Here is a 14,894-nt window from a genome sequence, read left to right on the forward strand (position 1 = left end):
ACAAAATGAATGAGGAATACTAATAATCTTAGGTTAACCATTTCTTGGATGAACTAAATGTAGCTATCAACTAGAGATTAATAGTATTTTGTCTGTGTCATAATTAATGAAATAAAAATTTAAATTGCCATTTTCTATTACACAGTTGATAAGGCAGCATGTCATACTTTCCCTTTGGCTAATAAAGCATTACTGTAGTTGTCACAAATAGTATGTGGGCTAGGTTTTAAATTTTATTCATAAAAATAATGTGTTTCAAAATATGAATATTCCAAAAGCACTAATTCCATTCAATTTAACAAATACTTATTAAGTGCAAGGTTATTGGCTAGATCATGAGACATCAAAGACAAAAACTACATGGAGCTTACAAGGATAGAATATGTACATGAATAAGGAAAATAAAAATATTTTAAGAGGAATCAATCACCAAAATAGAGAGAGGGAAAGTATGGAGATTACTTTCACAGAAGAGTTGGCACCTAGACTAATTTTTTTTCTCTTTAACATTCTTTTCTTTTTTATATTTTGAGCTCCCAGATTCTCTCCTTCCCTCCCAACCCTCCCAATCCACTGAGGAAGCAAATAAAATAATATCAATTATATTTGTAAAATCTTGCAAACATATTTCTATATTAGCTATATCACCCAAAAATGCAAAATAGAGAAAGCAAATTCTGTCTGTAGAAGTGAATAGTATGTTTCATCATCAATACTTTGGAATTTTCTGGGATCATTGTATTAATCAGAGAAACTAAGTCTTTCACAGTTGATCATCTTTACAATTTTGCTGTTACAGTGCACAATAATTTCCAGTTCCTTTTATTTCACTCTGCATCAGTTCATATAGGTCTTGCAAATTTTTTCTGAAACCACCCCCCAGAATTTCTAACAGTATTCCATCAAAAGTATATGCCAACTGTGTGACCCTAGGCAAGTCACTTAACCCCAATTGCCTAAGGGGAAAAAAATATGCCATATCTTTTTCAGCCATTCTCCAAATGATGAATATCCAATCAATTTCCATTTAAAAATTGCTATAAATAATTTTGCAAACACATTTTTCCTTTTCTTTGATCTCTTTGGAACACATACCTAGTACCTAATAGTGGTGTTGCTAGATCAAAAGTTATGCACAAATTTGTGGCCCTAAGGGGCATAATTCCAAATTATTCTCTAAAATGACTGAACTACATCACAACTCCACCAAGGTTTATTAATGTAAATATTTTTTTCCTCATCCCTTCCAGCATTTATTATTTCTAATAAGTGTGAAGTAGTGTCTCAGAGATGATTTAATTTGTATTTCTCTTATCAAAAGTGCTTTTTCTTATGACTATGACTTGATTTCTTCTCTTGAAAACTATCTGTTAATCCTTTGAACAATTTCTCAATGAGGAATGACTCTAATTTTCATAAATTTGACACAGTTCCCTATATATTTAAGAAATGAAGCTTTTGTCAGAAAAACTTGCTGCATAAATTTTTGTCTCTGGTACTTTTTTTTAAGCAATTCTCTCTGATTATCTCTTTTAATTCAATCTATTTTTGCTTTTGCTTTATCTGAGTTTGTGTTTACTACTCCTGAATATTTTTTTACTTCAGCTGAAGGATAAGAGATTCTGTTCTGGCCCTTCATTTTAACTCTTTTTATCTCCCTGTTTCAAGTGTAGCTCTTGTAAACAATATATGATTAGATTCTGATTTCTAATCCATTCTGCTATCTGCTTCCATTTTATAACTGAGGTTATGCTATTCACATACAGAGATATGATTTTCTTACATTTACCTTCATCATTCTATTTTTATCCCATCTCTCTTCATAAGTCTATGTTCCTTAAACCTCCCTCTCTTATCCCCTTCCGTATTTCCCTACTGGATAAAATAGATTTCTATGTACAAATAAGTAATATATAATCCTTTTTCCCTCTCTATAAAAATTCCTCCTTGCAAATACTCTTTGTGTGAGAAAATTTTCCCCATTCTACTTCTCCCTTTCCCTTCTTCTATAAATCCTTCTTTCTCAACCATTCATTTTTTTGGAGATCTTCCCAACATAATCAGCTCACACTTATGTCCTCTGTCTATATAGACTCCATCTAACTGCCCTAATAATGACAACATTTTTAAGAGTTACATTTAACATCTTCTTAAAGCAATTTAACTATATTGAGTTCTTATGATTTCTCTGTCATGTTTATGTGTTAAGCATGGGTAGACAAAAATAGATAAAAACCTAATCAGTTCTTTTAAGGAATTCAAATTCAAATGGTTAATGAAACATATAAGGTAACTATTCACAAATAAAGATAGGTAGATAGATAGATAGATAGGATGGATGGATGGATGGATGGATGGATGGATGTAAGGGGGCACAGGAAAGACCTTCTACAGAAAATGTTATCTGATCTGAGATAATGAACTGGGAATTGTGCCAAAAACTAAGAATACAAAGAAAAGTAAACAAACAAAAAAAAATCCTTGCTTTCAGGAAACCATTCTAATAGAGAAGCAAGATATTATAATTAAATTAAAATCATCTGAAAGGGTAGGCATTAACAGCTAAAATGAAAAGCATTTAATAGAAGGTAGGATTTAGGTCTTGAAGGTAGCTAAGGAAATAAAAAAAGAGATATGAGAGTATAGAGAATTGGTTGTTGGGCACACAGTCGAAACCAAGACACTAAGAAGAGAAGTGTCTTCTTTGAGGAACTACAAGTATATCAATGTGACTATATTATAGGGTTGGAGAAGGGGGTAAGATGTAAGAAAACTGGAAACGTAGGAAAAGCCAAGTTATAAAGAGCTTTAGATGCCAAACAGAAGACTTTATATATTTAATCCTGGAGATAAAAAGAACCTCTGGAGTTTATTGAATGAGGAGATAACATGAACAAAACAACACTTGAGAAAAATCAGACTTGGAGATCAGTTAAAAAGCCACTGCAGTAGTCCAGACAATGGATAATCAGAGCCTGAAATAGAATGGTATTTATGATTGGAGACAAGGGAATATATCTAGAAAATGTTGTGGAGGTAGAAATGACAAAATTCAGACAGATGACAGAATATGTGGGGAGAATGAAAGTGAAATGTCAAGGATGACACCAAGGTAGTGTGCCCAGGTAACTGGAAAGATGTGTTGTCCTTGACAGTATGTGGGAGATTTGAAAGAAAGGAGGGTTTGAAGGGAAAAATAATGAGGACTGCCTAAAGGACATCTAGTTTGAAACAGCCAAGAGGCAGATAGTTACAAGACTATATAGCTTAGGAAAGAGACAAAAACTGGATAAATAGATCTGGGAATCATGTATAGAGATAATGATTGAGTCCATTGGAATTGATGAGAGTACCAAGTGAGATAGTACAATTGTCCAGTTGTTTTCAATCCTGTTCTACTCTTCTTGGTCTCATTTGAGATTTTTAAAGCAAAAATACTGGAATGGGTTTGCCATTTCCTTCTCCAGATCATTTTACAAATGAGGAATTAAGGCAAACAGGGTCAAGTGACTTGCCCAGACTCATATAGTTAATAAGTGCCAAATGCCAAATTTCACCTTGGGAAGAGGAGTCTTCCTGATTCCAGGATCTCTATCCATGGCACCCTTTAACTGCCTAAAGTGAGATAGTATAGACATTTTCTAAAAATGAAAAAGGTAGTCAAGGACAGTATCTTGAGGAACTCCCAGAGTAGAATAAAACAAAGACCTAACAAAAGCAACTGCGAAATAATCGGATATATAGAAAAACTTAAAGAGGAGAAATTATTCATAAGGAAATAATCAAAAATGTCAAATGCTACAGAGAAATCAAGAAGGATCAGGATTGGAAAAAAAGTCAATTAGAATTGACAATTACCAATTCACTGGTAACTAAGGAAAGCAAAATTTCAGTTGAAAGGTGAGATAAGAAGCCAGATTAAAAAGAGTTGAGAAGGGAATAAGAAAGAGAAAATGGAAGCACTGATTGTAGATACTTTTTTAAGGAATTGAGTCAACATATTGGGTCACTGTGCATTATAATTAGTTATTCTTGTTTTTGTCTTAATTTTAAGTAAATGTTTTATACTTAAGGGGAAAAAGGAATTGAGTTAAGAAGAGGAGAAGAGATGTAGAACACTATAGTGCTGGACTGTTAGTCAAATCAAGTGAAGAGTTTTTTTAAAGATATGGGTATGTATGTAAACATCAGGAAATGAGCCAGTAGACTGGGAAACAGAAAGTATTAATGAGAGTGTGAAGAATGATAGTGGAAGCAATTGTGGAGAAATTAGGAGGGGAGGGCTTCAAAGGTGCATTTAGAGTTACATCTGAGACCATAATAAAGGAGGAGATGGAGGATGATATCAGAAGAGGAGAAAAGGAGATGGAAGAGCTATTGACAAATGGTCTCAATTTGATAGATGAATTATAAAGTGAAGTCCTCAATTGTAAGGATTGGGGAGAGGATGCAATGGGAGAGTTAAGAAGAAAGAAGAAAGTTGGGAATAACTATAGTGGAGAATGATAATGAATCAGTTTAGGAAGAAAAGAAAGTTTGACGTTGACATGAGATTGAAACGAGCATATAAGAACAAAAGAGGTAGGAGGTAAGAATAATCTAGAGTTGAGGCTTGAAAAGGTATAATTGCCAATAGGAAAAGGAGGCAAGGGAATAGCCCACTATAACATAGCTAATAAATGCTCTCCTCCCTCTGTTTGAAAACTTCCAAAGAGGAGAAATCCATCCCATCCCAAAGCAGCCTTTCTATTCTACTTTGAGGCAACTTAAATTGTTTAAAACTTTCCTAACATTCCTCTCCATGTGGAAGAAAGAGTGCTAAACTGTATACCAAAAACTGTAGAAAAACCAAAATGATGAGGCCAAAGAAAAGATCATCATCTTTAAACTCTGTAACATCACTGATAACCTCAGAGAGAACAGCTTCAATAGAATGTTAGCAAGAGAAGTCAGATTACAAGTGGTTAAAAAGTGAATAGATGATAATAAAATGTATGCAGTAAATTTAGATAATTATTTCTAGGAGTGTGATACTGAAAAAAAGACAAATATAACTTATGAAGATGTCAAAGATTTTTTAAGGTTAGAATAGATGAGCAATTTGTGGTCAATAGAGGAGCTATCAGATAGGTAATGATGGAGACAGAAGAGGCAAAATAAAAATGAGAAGACTAGGGAGAAAGGAAATGGGATGGAATGGGATGGAATGGGATAGGCTTGAAAGCACACATGGAGGGTTTGGGTTTGCAAGGAGAAAGGTCACTGCTTTGTTGGAGATTGAAATAAAGGCAAGGAATATGGGTGGAGTAGAAAAAATATAGGGCTTCAATTTTCTCAGGAAAGTAGGGAAAGAAAGCTCCTGAAGGAGAGGGATTTGGAACTTGGGAAAGGAAAAGAAGGGTCGGAATTAATCATTAAATTAAATAAGAGTACCTGAAATATTCTTATACTGAAGAATTCATCTACCTCAAAAAATTTTATTTTTGTGCCCATTTTATAGCCAACAGATAAACTAAGGTATATAAAATTAGTAAAGATTAATGAGTCTTTTAATTAACATTTACTAATCAGCCATTATGTGTCAACAACATCCTAGGAGATGGTAATATACAAAGATCAAAAATCTATGGCTTTCTTGAAATTATCAGTTGAATTTTCTCCCCTTCAATACTTTGGATGATAATAATTAGCCATGACTTTCAGGACATCAAGAAGAAGAATCTCCCTCTCTAGTGTACCTAGTTCCTCAGAATTTCTAGATTTCAGCCACTACAATGTATGCCATGGATACAGGGAAATTAGTGAGGAGTGGGGGAAAGGATGGAAAGGAATTAATAAACTAAGATCTTTGTATGCTTATAGAGGAAATCGAACTCATATTTTATAAAAACATAGAGGAAAATCTATTTTCTCCTAAACCTTTATAGGAATGCCTACAAGATAACCTAGGCAGATATTAAATAACAAGAACATTTACTTAATATGGCAAGCATTCAAGGAAACCTTTATATTTTAGTATCTTCTTTCTTTTCTGATAATTTTTTTTTCAAAATACATTCAAAGATAGTTTTCAATATTCATCCTTGCAAATCTTTGTGTTCCAAATTTTTCTCCTTCTCTCTAAACAGCATGCAATTCAACATAGGTTAAACATGTGCAAATCTTCTAAACATATTTCTACATGTATAATGCTGCACAAGAAATATCAGATCAAAAGGAGAAAAAAATGAGAAAGAAAGAAAGAAACAAGCAAACAAAAACAAAAGGTGAAAATATTATGTTATGATCCACATTCAGTCCCCAGAGTCCTCTCTCTGGATGCAGATGGCTCTCTCCATCACAAATCTATTGGAACTGGCCTAAATCATCTCATTGTTTAAAAGAGCCACATCTAACATCGTTGATCATCACATAATTTTCTTGTGTACGGTATTCTCTTGGTTCTACTTACTTCACTTAGCATCAGTTCATGCAAACCTCTCCAGGCCTTTCTGAAATCATTCTGCTGATCATTTCCTATAAAACAAAAATATTCCATTACATTCATATACCATAACTTATTCAGCCATTTCCCAACTGATGGTCATCAATTCATTTTCCACTGCTTTGCCACTACAAAAAGGGCTGCTACAAACATTTTAAAAATGTTTGTGGGTCTTTTTTCCTTTTTTATCCCTTTGGGATATGGACCCAGTAGAGATACTTCTGGATCAAAGGGTATTGACTGCTCTTTGGGCATAATTCCAAATTGCTTTCCAGAATGGTTGGATTCATTCACAACTCTATCAATAAGGTATTAATATTTTAGTTTTTCCACATCCCCTCCCACATTTATCATTATTTTTTCCTGTCATCTTAGCCAATTTGAGAGGTGTGAAGTGTCATCTCAGAGTTGTCTTAATTTGCATTTCTCTAATCAATAGTGATTTAGAGCATTTTTTCATATGACTATAAATGGCCTTAATTTCTTCATCTGGAAATTGTCTGTTCATTTATAAATTGGAGAATGGCTTAAATTCTTATAAATTTGAGTCAGTTCTCTATATATTTTAGAAATGAGGTCTTTATCAAAACCTTTGAATGTAAAAAATTTTCCCATTCTCTGTTTCCCTTATAATCTTGGCTGCATTGGTTTTGTTTGTAAAAAATGGTTTAATTTAATAAAATTTAAATTATCCATTTTGTATTATATTCTTTAGTTCTTCTTTGGTCTTAAAATCCCTTCTTTCTTCACAGATCTGAGAGGTAGATCTTTGTTCTACTAATTTGCTTGTAGTATCACCTTTTACGTCTAAATAATGAACCCATTATGATTTTATCTTATAGTATGTTAAGTGTTGGTCAATGCCTAGTTTTTGCCATACTATGGAAACAGATTTTTAGCAAGCATTTCCAGTGTTCGTGGTTTCAACCATCTCATCTCTTCCAGCAGCACCCCACCTTCTCACAGTGATAGAACATTATGAATCCAATTTCTCCCTGGAGATGCTATCAGGTATTTCTGAGGTGCCAGACAGTAAACTAGGAATTTGAATGACATATTTCCTACAGTCTACACAAATAAGAGTTTAGGGTATTTCAATCAAAGCAAGGTGGCAGTATAGGCCTATAGAATTTGGGGCCTGATGCAAGATGAATTCAACAATGATTATCTGAGAAGGGTTATAAGCAAAAAATGACCTCAACACTATCCCTTTCAAACTCTAATTCTATTGTCCTGGCAACCCCAGCTTCCCCCGCAATGTGTCCTTAGCTCAAGCCTTTCCTGGAAAGATCCAAAACTCATGGCTCTCAGGGTCCACAGAGAGAAAAAAAAGTTCTCCAATGTTCATAAACTGAAGAAGGATAAAAAGGAGACATGGCTGGCAATGATCTTTCTGCCTCCAAAAAGCTATAAACTTTATTATCACCCTATCGTTATTGTTCCTCCTTAACTGCAGACAACAAGTTGGAATCCATCATTTCCCTCCAGTCAATCCAGGCCAAGAACACCAAAGCCATAGTGAAAATGTCACACTTGTGGAGGCCATTGTGGGGGAGGGGGTAGGAATTACCTAGAGATTCTTTACATCTGAATTTTTATTAACACTTATAGTCTGTCAAGTAATTTAGCACTAGAGCTTATATGTTCACTAATTATTTCCCCTTTACTACATTGCAAACTCTTTGTGGATGGGTGGGGAGTGAACCAAGAAGCTAGGGAAATATAGAGAAAGATCCACAGCAAGGAGTAACAATTTGGGTAGATCTAATCAGATAATTAGATTTTTTTTTCTTTTGGAATGGCTTCTGTATGCTACTGTCTGCATTATACCAGAACAGGAATGTGCTAACTGACAATTAAATGCAGGAGAGCAGATTGCATCATTATCAGAAAAGGTGGGAACTCAGGCACAATAATTAAGCCTCACTTAAGAGCCCTCCCATGTAACAGAAAGCTGTAACAAAGAAGTTATTTGCACAGAAGTTAGTCATAAAGATGAGCCAATTGAAAGAAAGAGAGAGAGAGAGAGAGAGAGAGAGATAAAAGAAAAGAAAAGAAAGAAAGAAAGAAAGAAAGAAAGAAAGAAAGAAAGAAAGAAAGAAAGAAAGAAAGAAAGAAAGAAAGAAAACTGGAGGGAAGGAGGGAGGGAAGGAGGGAAGGAGGAAGGAAAGGAGGGAGGAAGGAAGAAAGGAAGGAAGGAAGGAAGGAAGGAAGGAAGGAAGGAAGGAAGGAAGGAAGGAAGGAAAGGAAGGAAGGAAGGGAAGAAGGAAGACAGGAAAGAAGGAAGGAAGGGAGGGAGGGAGGGAGGAAGAGAGAGAGAAAAGAAGGGAGACAGGAAAGAAGAGAGGGAGGGAGGGAGGAAAGAAGGAAGGAGGGAAAGAGGGAAGGAAGGAAGGAAGGAAGGAAGGAGAGAGGGAGAGGGAGACACAGAGATAGATACAGAGAGACAGAGGGAGGGGGGAGGGAGAGAGGGAGAGAGGGAAAGAGGAAAGAAATTGAGTTTCATAGAGGATAAACACTTAGCCCAATGTAATCAATATAGATAATATATAAGGGAATTGGAAATTGAAACAAGGTTCTCTAAATGAAAAACCAGTATCTTTTTCACAATATCTGTTCAAGCAAATGACCTCTTTGTGAAGAACCTTGAGACCAAATCACAGAGAAATAATGGGATACAGTGGCTATAGTTATATTTGCCCAGGGTCACACAATGTGATATAGTTCGGAGTCCTATATTTAGAGTTAGATGATCTGGGTTTGAATTTCAGTTCTTCACTTAATATCTGCATAACTTTAAGCAAGTCACATAATTTTTCTGTGCCTTAGTATCCTCATTTATAAAATGAGGCTTTTTAATTATGTATTTCTAAGATCCTTTCCAAATCTATATGATTCTATGTTTTATGTGAAGATTGACTGAATAGGGAATGTCTAGCCTGTAGAAGAGAAGATTCAAGATAGGGGCGGGGGGTGGGGGTAGAACTGGGAAGGAAACATGACTTATGTAGCTTGTCACTTGAAAGAGGAATTCATATTGGCCTCTATCCTTCTTGACTGGTAGAAGGAGAATCAGAGAGTGGGAATGGAAAAGAAAGATTAAAGTTCAAGGTTAGGAAAAATTTCCCAAGAATTTATTTCCTGTAAAAGTGTAATGGGTTGCTCCATGGATGAGTTCTCCATCCCCTGGGGTCTTCAAGTGGAGGCTGAATGACCATTAGCCAGTGAAGTTAAAGAGAATTTTTTTTAAAGCTTAAAAAAAAAAAGGTAGAGATAGCTTTTGTTCTGTGTCTCAGTTTCCAAATATTTATCTATCCCTTTCTCTAGAGAGTCAGACCTTGTAACAGAATAGAAAAGAAATAGAAAAAGAAATAGTTCAATAAAATTCACCAGCACTTTAACTGCATCTGATAACATATGTATGCAATGGTCCATACCCAAAAGTCCTCCATCTCTTAAGAAAGAAAGGGAATGCATATTCTCAACTCTTCTCTGGGATACAGCTTAGACATTATAATTACATAGTGTTGGTTTTGATTTTGGACTTGGTTTCGGTTCAGGGGTCAGGAAAGGGCTGGTCTTTCATATTTTTTCAGTCATTGTGTATATTGATTTCCAGGCATCTGTTTAACCATCATTCCATTCTTCTCATAGAGAAGCTTCTTCCTTGGATATAGATTGGATTAGGTTGCTTCTGAGGTCCCTGCCCACGTTTATACTCTGTAAATCTCTACATCCCAGCATAGTTCTGAGCCTATAGTAACCATTCATTAAATGTTTATTCATTGATTTTTCTCATGAATTTTAGAAGCAAAGAATAAGCTGGAATTTTAATCATCCTGGCGCTAACACTCAAACAAGCAAACAAAAGAACCCATCAGAGCTGAAAAAGCCAAATTTCAGTACTACTGCTTAGCAATGCATAGCTTCATGGAAAAAAGTCCAGCCTACTTTCTGCGATTCAGTTTGATTCAACAAGCAAGAATTTACTAAGAGCCTACAAGGTACAAGAATCCTTGGGCACCCCATGAACCAGTTAAAAGCAAAAATTTATCTGAGGCTTAATTTGGCACTGAACCAACATTGTGATTGACAATAAGTTCTTTCTTCTCTAACCTCTACCAAACAAATGACTGTCATATTTTTTAATAGACCTAAGAAGTACAAGTTCATTGTCTTCTACAGCTTTGATTCTTCAATTTATCAGAGCCCTTCTGGGGCAGGGAAGAACCTCTGAAAATAATGAAAGGAATGTTCTCTTTGCTAATAATTCACTGAGCATCATTCTCTTTTGGGTCTGGATGGCACAGTGAAAAAAACACTGGAAACCAAGAAGACATCTTCCTAAATTCAAAAATAGCCTTAGATTCTTCCAAGCTGTGTGACCCTGGTCAAGTCAATTAACTCTGACTCAGTTTCCACATCTATAAAATGAACTAGAGAAAAAAAAAAACAGCAAACTACTCCAGTATCTTTGTCAAGAAAACTCCAAATGGGATCACAAATAGTCACACACCAAAAATGATAAAAAGAGCAGAATTCTCTTTATCTCTGTGGAATGGCCTAACTTTTAAAATAATATTTTCCCAATTGCACATACAAACAATTTTTAGCATTCTTTTTTTAAGTTTTGGGTTCCAATTTTTCTCCTTCCCTTTTTCCCCTCCCCCATTCTAAGAAGGTAAGTAATTTGATATAAGTTATTCATACACAATCATGCAAAACAAATTTCCTTATTAGTCATATTGTAAAAGAAAACACAGACAAAAAACATGAAAAATAAAGTAAAAAATAATATGCTTCAATCTGCACTCAGACTCTATCAATTCTCTTTCTGGAGGTGGATAGCATTTTTCTTAATGAATCCTTTAAATATCCTAACTTTTAATTTATCAGAGGCAGCTGTATTTTAAGTCTGACTATCACATAGCAGCAAATGGTTTTAAAAGAACTTGTTAATATTTCTGTAAAAACTTGTTACCTTTAAGAGTAAATACTCTAGAGAAAATACATATGTGGTCTCTAGGGGTCAAAAGCAAAAGAGGAAAATTAGTGGGTAGAACAAGTGCATTCAGACAGAATGGCAGTAGGCAGAAGCAGTACTTAACTCAGTTATACTAATCAGGGATTGGTCATTTTCATCTAGGATATATTTTAAGAAAACATTAGATCAAAGAGGCAGAATTTTCCTGAACAGAGCAATAAAAGAATTAATTCTCAATGGGAAAAGTAGGATCTATGGCAAACTCCCTCTACCCCAATCATCATCCCTACTTCTAGCCCATCTCTTTCAGCCTCACAGACCATCAACTCTTCCTGTTTTATGTATCATATCTATCTTAAACTTGTCATTGCCTTGATGTATGAAACTTCCACCATCATGCAGCGAATCAGCCTTTGTGGTGATGGGACCTAGCTCACATCACCTAAGCAGCCTCAGCACCTGAAGATTCCTTGGTCCTATAAAATAATTCAGCATCAGAAATGCACATTACCATCAACTTCACCATGTAAAGGACCACAGCACTTCCATCTGACTTCCAGCTGAAACTTCCTCTATGTCTTGTCTTTCCTTTAGAATATAGTCTTCTTAAGAATAAGAACTGGTTCTATTTTTTTTTTGTATTCCAGCATTTAACACAATGTTTTGCATGTCAGGCACTTAATAGATGCTGTTTTCACTCAGTCATTCATAAGGGAACAGTTTATATATTCCTGTATTCTTTGCCTAGGTGCTATGTTTGTAAAAATGGATACTAAATTGGAATATTTTTCCTGCTTCATTACATCTTGACAATTTTGAGAAACTGGCATTTTAATTTAAAGGAAAATATTATGATAGATTAAGGCCCACAGCATAGTTTGTCACATGAGTTGCATTAAGGCCATATAAAGCATTCTTGGAACCAGCAGAGTATGGTGTCATTTACAGTTATGATACTTAAGATCTACTAGTTGACATGTTAGTTGGCCCAAAGGGAAATGTGGTGATATGTGAGAGTTTTAATAAGAATCAGAATCAGAGAAACTGAATGTCTCAATAGGAAAAGGAAGCTTTTTAGCCCTGAATCCTATAAAAGGTTCTTTGACAAAAGTGTTGATTAAGCTAAGGGGAGAAGGATAAATAACAATCTCAGCAATGAACTAGAGCTTTGGGATCTTGAGATCATTTGAAGTGTGTATTTAGTACAATAATATCATAGATACAGATCTGGAAGGAAACTTAAAGGCCATCTAGTCCAAAGCTCTCATTTTACAGATAAGGAAACTGAAGCTGAGAGAGGTTAAGGATCTCAATCATTGTCCCACAGGAAGGTAAGTGGTGCAGTTAGGATGAAAACTTCTAATTCTACTGCCTCTAAGAATAATACCCTCCACTACATCATGTTTTTAACATCTTTGAATAAATGAATGAATAAATGAAAAAGAGCATACCATTAAAAAAAAACCACTTTGGTTTATGTACTAACAAAAATTCAAAAGACCTCAGACTACTAACCTAACCTTAACTCCTCTTTCTCCTACATAATACATAATATTTTAAATTTGGAATTTCCAGTGAGGAAATTCTTTCCAATAATGTAGGTTGGTCACCTGGAGCATTAAGAGGTTAAGTGACTTAACCAGAGTCCCAGAATTAGCATGTGTCAGAGGTGGGACTTGAAGTCTTCTAGACACCGGGACCATAGTTCTCTATTCATTATGATGAATAGAGAGCCTTGCCTCTGTGTTCATAAAAACATAAATATATGTATTAATATATGACAGACAGAGTTCTATAGTAGGTAGAGAGCTGTCCTCAAAGTCAAAAGGACCATAAACTTCTAGAGGAGTTTGAGCAAGCCTTAAATAATTCAGCAATACTTACAAATATCATACCTAGGAATGACAGTCCATGGAGAGAGCTTCGGTCCTGTCCCCTCCCCCAGACCTCAATCCCACTATTATCTGTACAGAACTTCTCTTAGAGACATTCCACCTTAAAGTTGGTTATTTAAAACAACTTTTGCATAAATTAATTTCTATTTACTCAGAACCCTCTTTCCCTCATTGGGTTAAAATATACTTCCAACTTGCTTCCTAACATACTTAATCCATCTGCATTTGTTATATATACATCTGTACTTATAATTCTTGGGAAACATTAAGAATTTTGATTAGAAAATGCTGAAATAATTAATAATTCAAAATTTATCATTCAACATTTCTAAGTCACTAAATTCAACTTTAAATTTTTGTGAGCAAATCAGGCTATGGAAAAACATAAGTTTAATGGTTCAGTGTTCTCTAATAAAAAGACCTCTGTCACTTACACATAGGCAGATAACAGCTTGGTACATGGCTCCACAATGTGTGTAACCCAAGTTTTCCTTTGAAAGAGATGAGGTGGTATCAAAGAATGATTACCTAGAACACAAAGTATTTATTGGCTTTAATGGGCTCCCTAAAGATAGGTGTAGAAATGGGTACGTGGCTGTGTGCAGCTATTTCCCCCACCTTTCTTCCCCCATCCCTACTCTAACTGCCCACTTGGACATCATGTGGTCAGGAACACATGTGCAAGCACCTGGACTGATCATTGATATATCCAAATTTGAAAAACTTATTAAGGAAGTCACATAGATAAAGAGATAAGATGTTATATAATAAAGTGGATAGAGAACTGGTCCTAAAGTCAAGAGGACCTAAGTTCAAATCTGGCACTTAACATTTACTAACTGTATTAACCTGGACAACTTAAACCCTTTACCAAAAAAAAAAAAAAAAGTAATATGCTTTCCTCTCAAGGACATAAAATTGACTCTTTTCTTACCTTGACAGAATATGCAAGATATTTTTAATATGTGTTTGCATTTACAAATTTTTATATTTCAAGAGCTATATATCCAGGTGCTTTTCTCCTGAGCTTCAGTACCATATTTTTCAATTGCTTTTTGGACATTAGAACAAGAATATCACAGAGATATCTTAAATTCATTATGTCCAAAATTATCTCATTGGTTTTTCCTCCCTAAATTCACTCTTCTATCAAATTTCCCTATTTCAGTTAAAAACATCATCATCCTTCTAGTTAGCCAGGCTCACAACCTCTATGCCATTCTCAATGCCTAATTCTGGCCCAAAATTTTGTTAATTCTATATCCATATTTTTCACATCTCACCTAGACTATTGCAAAAGTCTCTTATTTGGTCTCCTATCTAGTCTCTCTGTTTTCCAATATAGCCCCCAAAATAGCAACAAAAGTGATTTTCCTAAAACATAGGGCTAACTATTTCACTTCCCTACTCAGAACAGTTCAATGTTTTTCTATTACCTCTAGGATCAAATTTATGTTTGGCATTTAAAACCCTTTACAAGCTGTCCCTAATCTATGTTCCAGTTTTAGTGCATGTTGCTCCCCCTTAAACA

The sequence above is a fragment of the Sarcophilus harrisii genome, chromosome 1 (genome assembly GCF_902635505.1).
Source record: "Sarcophilus harrisii chromosome 1, mSarHar1.11, whole genome shotgun sequence".
NCBI lineage: Eukaryota > Metazoa > Chordata > Mammalia > Dasyuromorphia > Dasyuridae > Sarcophilus > Sarcophilus harrisii.